Source organism: Tamandua tetradactyla, chromosome 1, assembly GCF_023851605.1.
Source record: "Tamandua tetradactyla isolate mTamTet1 chromosome 1, mTamTet1.pri, whole genome shotgun sequence".
Taxonomy (NCBI): Eukaryota; Metazoa; Chordata; class Mammalia; order Pilosa; family Myrmecophagidae; genus Tamandua; species Tamandua tetradactyla.
This window is the reverse complement of record NC_135327.1, coordinates 56,239,752-56,249,382: the sequence shown is the minus strand read 5'-3', so window position 1 is coordinate 56,249,382 and position 9,631 is coordinate 56,239,752. Positions and strand designations below refer to the sequence as shown.

Sequence of the window (9,631 nt, the reverse complement as noted above, 5' to 3'; positions counted from 1 at the left end):
CTCAGATGAGTTGGTTTTTTTTTTTTTGCATCCTATTAGCTCTTGCACCTTTGTATTTAGCCATCTCTAAATAAAACAATGAACTAATGCATGCAGTTATTTTTAATAATATTATGTAAATTAAAAAGCAAAACTTAAGTGATGGGGTTATGTAACATCTCATCCCTCCTAGTTTTCCAATCTCTGGCTTTCCTTGGAATGTTTATCACTGTGCCTGAACTCTCCAACTTCTACCCTGAGCCACATGCCTGCTGTATCCATGCGGTCTGATGTGGCTGTTCACAGCACATTCTTGGGGCCCTGCCACCACTGGGTCGAATGGATGTTCTGCCATGTACATGCTGTGCGACTTCGAGCAAACTGCTCAGTTCTCTGAGCCTCAGTGTGCTCAAACTCTGCAGGAAGAGAATAAGATTTGCCCTCCAGGTGGCCTGGCATTGAAGTGAGATCCCAGCCCGAGGCAGGCTGCTCCCTAAATAGCAGTCATGATACTAATTACCCCAATGGTCCTTCCTTCTCTCTGCAGCCTGAGGCGACCCTCTGGGCATAGTGTCTGCCTTGAAGAGTCTTCCAGAATAACTTCAGGCCATGACATCCTTTTGATCCTGTTTCTTTGTATTACCTCCACCAATCTCAAGTGGTGGGTCAGAGATTACTGTGTCACCTTGGAGAATGGACAGAACCCTCACAGCCAGACTCAGTTCATTGCTACCCAATTAATTAGTGATCACAACTGCTTAGCTACTTTAACAACAGCAACAAAGCACAGCTATTCCTAAGAATTGCAAAATGGTGAGGGCTCTCCTGGAACTTGGGGCACTGCAGGGCTAAAGTCCTTAATTGTTTACAAAGGTAAGAACTACTTTTTCATTGACAGTTGTTGCTGTTTTAATTGGATGATCCGAATATCTTGAGGCAAGGGATGGTGAATAGCTTTCACCTGACAAGCCAACCCTGCTCAGTTAGTTGGTGAACACTGTCTGGAGTGTGGTATCAAGAAAGATTCTGAGGCTAAATCTACCTGGGCAGGAAGAAACGCCATGATCAATTAGCAGTGGCCACCCTGAAAAGGTCCTCTCTGCTTTAAAGCACAGGGGTTCATTTTGGTGGGTGGGGGGAGGGAGGAGGGCAGTTGTACCCTTCCTTATCTCTCCACCTTAATCTTATCTTACCTTTACATTACAAAATACTGGTAGAAATGTCCTGTATCAATTTTGTAAACTTCATATCCCTGACCTGAATTTGGGTTCTAAATTCAGAGAGAAATCCCAGAAGAACAAGAACTACTTGTGATATTGACATTCAGAATCATTGAACATCTATTCATTTATTCATTATTCACAGCCCAACTCTGAGTTTCAGTTCATTTCTACCCAATTAGCAATTACAACTACTTAGCTATTTTAATAACAACAACAAAGCATCCCTATTCATTGAGCATCTATTCAGAGCCAGACAGGCCCTGTCCCAGGCACCCTCGCGCCATTCTGATGATGCAGAACCTCCGCCCCCGCCCCCAATCTGTACTCCTTATTTCATATCTGCAAAGCCCTTCAGAGCCCCGCATGGCATTTTGTTCTCCCTTGTCAGAGGTTCTCCGATTGCAAACATCAGAACAAATACCTTTTTTTCTAAGAATGTTTAGTAAATCAGATTTCTTTGAAGGAAAAACAGATTCCCAGTTTTACAAGTTCTTTAAGAAGCTATCAGATTTTTTTCTTATGGTGGAGGGGCATACGTGTTTATCTCTCTGAAAATCAATTGTTGTGACCTTGACATCCCAGCACAACAGGCACAACAGGCAAGAGGAGGGGCAGGCGAGCCCCATGCAGGTCAATTAATTTCCCACAAGTAAAGGCACTTGGGGCAGCTGCTGTGGATGAACTGGTCAAGGTATTGTCCCAGAGGTGAGGAAAGCACCTGAGGACAGCAACCACATACAACAGTCTTGTTTATTTTTTCACTTGGACACTCTTTATCTTGCAGATAACCAACCAACTGGAAGAATTAGTGAAGTCAGGATAAATTTCCAACCACCAATTTCGTGGCAGTGTTTTAACTCTGAGCGTTTATTCTTATTGTCAGTAGTGTCATAACACACAACACACATCTATGTATGCATACATATGCACATATACACATGTGCTCACACACACACACGCCCGGGTCTCCTGCAAAGTAGGTGAGAATTCTACCCCTCCCTCCTCCCTGTCACTCAGGTACTAATCATCCCCCAGGATGTTCCTGAGCACATCTGAGCTGCTCCTATACGAACCCCGCCTGTCTCTAAGTAGCTGGTTCAGTGCCTCCTATCTGGTCGACCTCTAGGCCTTTCCCTCACTGCTGCCTCCTTTAGTTTTCTAACTTGGTCTTTTATGGGGGGGGGGGGGGGGAGGATATTTGTTTTTAATAGAGAAATGGTAGGTAGACAGAAAAATCATGCATAAAATACAGAGTTTCCGAATACCACCCTATTATTAACAGATTGCATCCTAAATTTGGTCTTTGTTAGAAATTCCTTAAAGTAGCCAGAAACCTTAAACATTTTAAAACACCCTAACTAGGACGTCCCACCCCGGCCAGCAGCGGGATCGCACACTCGCACGTGCCCTGCACGGCGCCCACCGCAGCTCTGCTCCACCCTGGCCTGCTCACCCCCTTTCTCCTAGGCAAGGCCCTCCCTTTCTTCAGAGGCCAATTCAGTCACTTCCTCAGGCAAGCCTTCCCCAGCGTCCCCAAGTCTCCTCTTCCTATGAGTGATCTCACGGCCCCGCGCTTCTGCTGGTTTTACGGTTTTACCTCTTACCTGACGTGGGTGATTATTTGATTAATGTCTCCGCCCCCACAGACTTAACGCCTCACGGGTGGGGATTGTCTTGGATTTTGCTCCCAGTTGGATTCCCAGCATCTGGCACATCTCTTGGCCGTGGAGGGTGTGCAGTAGTTCTGTTGGGTGAAATCATGAAAAAAGGTCATTCACCCAAAATCATCACAAAAAAATTACAATGAAGCAATGCTATATTATTCCACTAAAACTGGGAGAATTTAGAACAGTGTAATGGTGGTTGGGGTGAGAAGGCGCCCACTCAGGCTGCTGATGGGAAGTAGGTTGGTCAAAACCTCTATGATTAAAGCAACTGGCAATAAATGCTAAAGGTCTTAACATGTTTATTATCTTCCCTAATATAATTCCATGATTTGGAATCTATGATATAGAAGTGCTCAGAAATAGAGAGATTGATCTGTAGGGATGTTCACCACAGTATTCTTTGTATGATCAAGAACATTGAAAATATAAAAATCCAGTGATAGGGAATAGGGTGGATAAATTATGGCAAATTCATACAATAAATAGTATTCGTCTGTTAAAAGTGTTCCCAAAGAATGATTCATAACAGACAGATAGGCTTAAACATCCCATCAAATGAAAAGAACAGGATTAAATGATCTATATGCACTCTAATATTAACAATAGTCATTTCTAGGAGATAAACTTATGGGTGATTATTATTTCTAATGTTTTTCTGCACTTTCTATAGTGATTTTCTATTCTTTTTATAAACAAAAATATATCATTGAAAAGACAGTGCTTTTTAAGCCACACAGGCTCTAGTTGACTATAATACACAAATTATAATCACAGATTATTCTTATTCATTCAGGAGAGTATACCTGGCAAGACCTTTACTTGGCACCAATTTCTTCAACATTATTTAAGAGAGCAATTTATAGCTGAGAGAAAGCTCCCAATCTGTCTGAATTTCACGTAAGTTTTCACAAGTTGTCCTACCCCATAAGGCCCAGAATCAGGGAGTTGTTGCCTGCTGTGTCATCCCTGGAGGGTGCAGAAGATTCCGTGAGGGCCGAAGAGTAGTTTCAAAATAACAGTAGCACAACAATTGCAAAGATGAGGAAACCAAACTCCAGTTACTTCAATTTTGTCATTTTGTGTGACCACTAGATTTATTAGTGTGTAAAATTTAAAACAGTAAAATCGTACATCAACTTTGAGGTTTAATATCTTTGTTTGATAAGTGCAAATTATAGTATGCACATGAACTGTATTCCAAATTTAAATAATGCCTTTGAAATTGAAATATATTCTTCTTTTAAATTGCTAATTGTTTTTTATAAAACTAAGGGATGAATCAAGTAAATAATTACTGTTGATTAGTACAGGTTATTACTGAAAATGATCTTGTTGCCTAGAGAAAAGGGTTTTAAAATGATGTGCTAGGATTGTCAAATACGCTTGGCGTACCACTGCCTCCAAATCAGGGAGGCATGTCTTATTTTTTCTATTGGACTGGAAATCACTAGCATTTCCTCAATCTAAAGAATCAGAGAAGATAAATTCTGATTCGTTATACTTTAGACATTTGGAAGAAATGCTGACCAAGGAATCTGAAACACATCACTTTAGGCAGGTTAGGTTGGTTGATATGTTGAGGAGCTAATAGCATGAGTTTTACAGGTGATGAGACCTGGGTTTTAAACCCATGTATTGGTTGTCTGCCCTTTCTTAGACCTTCAGGACGGCTAGCCAGTCCTGCCTATAGGAAGGTGTCCTAACTCTGCCAGATGTCTCCCAACTGAAGTGCTTATCAGCTGTGCTCCACTTCACTCCTGGCCCCTCCAGATCCTGGCTGCTCCCGCTCCCCTGTTAACATAGAATCCGTATTCTAACAGCCAAGGCTGTTTCTAGCCTCTAATGAAACCAGGGTTCTTGTCACCCTTTGTTCTTAGCCGGAATTCATTGGGAGAAGCCATGTGGCTAGATGCTGGATGCTATTTCTCCTTGGAATATATCAGTACCGCAGTAGCTGCCTCCAACAGCCAGACTCCCCAGATCTTCCTCTTTCTGTCAAAGACTGGGGTTGACCTAAGCAGAAAAAACCCTCCTCCAGAGTGGAGCTGGCGCCTGAGGTGTACTGATGATGTAACAGTTCCCAGCTGGCAATGGTGCCAGCTGAGCCCCGTTCCAGGTTCAGGCGTCTCACGGCTAAAAGAATTTAGATATATGAGAGGACCAGTAGGAGTAAGTAGTAAAGTTTATTAAGGAAAAAGAGAGAGAGAGAGTACATGAGGTCAAAGTGGATGTGCCCAAGGAAGGGGCACACACTGAGTGGAGTGGATTAGCTTGTTTTATAAGAAATGCTAGCATTATCAACACTAGCACTATAAGAAACCACTAGCATATTTGACAATCCTAGCAGATCATTTTAAAAATCTCTTCTCTAGGCTACAAGATCATTTTCAGTAATAGCCACGTACTAATCAACAGTAATTATTTTCTTGATTCAACCCTTACTTTTATAAAAACAATTAGCAGTTTAAAAGAAGAATACATTACAGTTTAAAGGCACTATTTAAATTTGGTTTAGAATTTGCTTTGGGCCCAGGATTTTACAAACTTTTATGGTTTGGGTTGGTTTAGGATCTTTAGGGGAAATTTTTGTCCTAGGATGTTTGCCCTTGAAGTTTGCATTTTGCATTAGTTCCTGTGGAGCTAGATAAGAAACAAGGGATTTGCAACTGTCTGTTACTCTTTCAGAGCTGAAGAGGAAACCAAGGAGTTGCTGTTGTCCTATTTTATCCTGCTTCAATGAGAGCACGGCCAGCTGTGAAAGATGAGAATAATTTATAGATGAAGGCAGTCCAGGGTAGTAGAAGGAAGTCCTTGGGCCTAATATAATGGTAAGTAAACACTTCTGATTGTTTTTATAATGACTTACATGCCAGACATGTCACTATGGCAAAAAGCAGTGTGTGGCATTTCCATTTAAGTAGCCAGACTTAAGTAATAAGACTCCAGTAACCCAAATGAGTAGAGAGAATGTGGACCTTGAGAATCAAGACAGAGCCACAGCTATGTGAGTCTGGGAACAAAGCAGGGCTTAGTCACAGGAACAAGCTCAAAACTAGGGAGAGATCAGAGCAGACGCTGCAGCAAAGTAGTCTTGAGGTTGAACTTCTGAATCATTAAACTAGTGCTTTCAGAGTCCCCTGAGCCTACTAGAATGGGAAAAGGACTGGCCCAGGGTCAGAGAAAAGTTTGGGTCTCAGCTTAAGTCAGTGATCCCATCTATGAGAAACTTCCAGGGGCAGAAAGGGATTACAAGTTTAAAACCTACACCTCTCTCTAGAAAAGCTACCAAAATCCTGTTTTCCTTCTGAGAGACACAGTCTACTCTCAGTTTATTCCCATTGCTAAGAAGGGGCCATCTTTCCCTCTATAGGTGAGTACCCGTTACTCACCTATACAATAATGCTGCGTAACAAACAGCCACAAAAACATTCCTCAATGAGCATGGCTATTGCTGGTGATTTTGAGATCAGCGGGGGATCAGTTGGGCAGCTCTGCTGACTTTGGCAGTGATCACTCATAGATCAGGAACTGCCTGTGTCAGCTAATAAAGGCTGGCCTTGGTGAGGACAATGTGGGGGACTGGCTCCCCTGCACGTGACTCTGACCCTCCAGCAACTAGCCCAGGCATGTTCTCATAGCAGTGCAGAGTGTGATTCAGCACTGTGGAGGCGTGGGCTGGAACCTGTCACACTGCCGCTCCTGCAACATTCTTTGGGCCAAAGCAAGTCACAGCTGAGCCCAGATCCAAAGTCCACGGACACAGACACCACCACTCTAGTAAAAAAAACTGAACAGTTATATGGCAAAAAGCGTAGCTCTGGGGAGAGGTGAAGAATTGGGGCCCTTAACAAATGCAACTAATCTACTACAAGGGTAACATCCTCAGTACCCCTTGCTAATTCTGATGAATCACTTTTATTTAAGCAAAGCCTTCACTCTGCAACTAGAGATAAAGGGTAAATGTGTACGTACTTGAGTAAGTCTCTTTACATCGGCCATAAAGAATGCAGATCTGTTTAACTGGAGTAACTGAGAAATCAATGCTTCATGAGAAACATACCATCAGGTGTGGGGTTCAGACCCATTCAGGGAACCAGAGGTGGGGGTGGTGCTTCCCTAAGGGGCATACCCAGAACATTTCATTTACCCTCTGAGAAGCATGATTCCATGTGCCTCATTTCAGCATCACAATTCCATGAGGTTGTCAGGGCATAGAGGTGGTCTCCATTTCCTCCTGAGGCAGAGGGAGGTTAAGGCACTGCCCAGGTTTACTTGGCAGAAGTGGCCGGGCCTGGACAGAACCTGCTTCTCCTGGCCCCTCACCCTGGCTTCCCTCTGTCCTCTGAGCCCCCTCTCCCAGGCTGCTGGCCCTGGACCCTGAAGCAACCTTGCCCACCCCATTCCAAGGTCAGCACAGGGATGTCTGAGGAATCCAGAGCAGGCATTTCCACGTACCAACACCTTCCTTTACTCTGCCAGTTTGGACAGCAGATCCTCACGCAGCAAAGCCACAGCTCGACTTCCACTGGCTGAGGTAAAAGCTTTAGCTGTTGAATACATAGTTGAAGACCTTATTTATGTCTTGAGGAGGCACTTATTTTTTGTATTCATTTTTCTGCCATCCTGAGCAATAATCGTAACCCCTTTGGTGCATTTTCAAGAGATTCTAGTAGCACTCCAAGGCAAGACGCCAAAAAGGCAGTGAAAAGCAATGGTGCAGCAGACGCGGGTAATATGTAAAGGACACAGGGCAACACAGCCAAGCTCCCTGCTCCAGTTGTGGAAGCTGTGAAACATCACCCTTTGTACCCCAGGGGAAGAAACTTGAGAATGACAAACTCTAGGAACCATGGGTCAGCAAAAGAAAAATGTCCCTGCACCGTGTGGATGGCCTATAGAGAGGGAAGCAGGATGGAAAAGTTAGAGATGAGAGAATCTCAGAAAGGCTCATGAGGGTGGCAGCTGGTTCTTGCCACCCACAGGCATTTCTTCCGGCACTGCTTGGGGATGTTCTTAGCCTCTGCTAATAAGCTGAGTTAGCGCCAAAACACTGATCTTCTAAGCTTCCTCTCCATTCATATGGTGATTCACTAAATTGGAAAATAAACATGTTCCTTGGAGAGAAATGCCTGGACTTTTCCATCACACATTCATTTGGATCTTCATTTAAGCCTACTGGGTTTTCAATCCTTATAACTGCCTGCACTTGTTCTCATTTTAGCTGGTCTACTGAGAATCAAAATGTGAATTCCCACTGGGAATTTGAAAATAAAATTCTTTATCGAAATATGTGGCTTCAGACCCAGCAGCGAAAACAACACTCACAGCGATAGAGAGGACAAAACTAGAGGGACAGTGTTAGCCACAGAAAGGTCAGTGGCTTTCCCAAAGGGACCTAGTAGAGGTGGAATCCGTGTCTCCAGGCAAGCCGAGAAGGACTTCTTATAGAGTAGCGCTACCTCATAGAACTTTCTGTGGCTATGGAAATGCTCTGTACTTGTGCTGTGCAATCTGTAGCCATAGCTAGTGCAACGGAGGAATAGAAATGTTCACTTTTTTAAAAAATTTCAATGACTTTAAATTTAAATAGCCGCATGTGGCCAGTGTTTATGTAATTGAACAATGCTGTCCTAGAGTCTTGCTTGCTTTACAGAATTACCCTTCATTCTGTGTGTTCGCCAGTGTTTGTGTCAACCCGAGCTCTTGGGATGTTTGGCCTTGTGCCCCTTTCCCTCATGGGGTGGGCTCAGGAATGAAGGATGGGTGGAGGGTCGTGGCTTCAGAGGCAGCCAGCCTTAGGGGCGAACCTTGGGAAAATTGGGGACCAAGCTTGCGGGTGCCTGAGGGTGGAGGTAAGAGAGAGAAGTGAAAAAGAAGGATGTCTAGATTTTTGGACTCTGCCCTCATTGGAATGTGTCCTTTACAGAGTTGCCCTTAGAAGTAAGGAGTCTTTCGTGGTATGTTATCCTCCCAGCCAGAAGAGAAGGGAGAGAAGAAGAAAAGCAGAAAGGCTAAGCCTTTCAGAACCAAAGGAGGTAGGTCAGGAGAGCCGTTCTCTCCCATGACTTCCTACTCAGAGGAGAAGTGACCCCCTCGCTTCAAGATGACTCTTGTGCAAATATGCGTAATATGCTTTTGATTAAGTATCAAAACAAAACAATGGAATTGCGGGAAAGACTTGGCCACTGCCTGGAATGAATTCTTGGGTTCCTGGGCCTTTGTCCCCAACGAGGACGTAACCAGATGTCCTATTGGAAAGCCCTGTTGGACTGAGGGCAGCAGAGACAATTCGGAGCACTCAGACTGTCAAGGAGGAGATACCTACAGGAAAGGGAGCTGACTCACGGCAGTAAAACAGAAACTCTCAGAGAGGTCCCAAGCCATTGTGGCAGTCCCACAACGGGACTGTCATCTGTCATCTGAAGGACACTAATCAGTCTCCTTTCTAAGGATCCATTTGAGTGACAGCTGATGGCCTAGGGGACAGAAAGTCTTTCTCCACAGCTATGAGGATAGGGGTGGGAGGGGCACAGGTATGGAAGTGCTGTTCTAATTTGCTAGCTGCCAGAATGCAATGTACCAGAAATGGAATGGCTTTTGAAAAAGGGAATTTATTAAGTTGCAAGTTTACAGTTCTAAAGCTGTGAAAATATCCAAATTAAAGCAAGGCTATAGAAATGTCCAATCTAAGGCATCTAGGAAAAGATACCTTGGTTCAAGAAGGCTAATGAAGTTCAGGGTTCTCTCTCAACTGGAAAGGCA

General features: G+C 43.9%; 1 long non-coding RNA gene across 1 annotated transcript; it reads left to right on the top strand.

Moving 5' to 3' along the window:
- Positions 1–553: 553 nt before the first annotated feature.
- LOC143684439 (uncharacterized) lies at positions 554–9,411 on the top strand. The gene is made up of 4 exons (XR_013176031.1): positions 554–852; positions 3,663–3,766; positions 5,555–5,697; positions 8,796–9,411. It is a non-coding gene; the product is annotated as an uncharacterized LOC143684439 (long non-coding RNA).
- Positions 9,412–9,631: the final 220 nt, after the last annotated feature.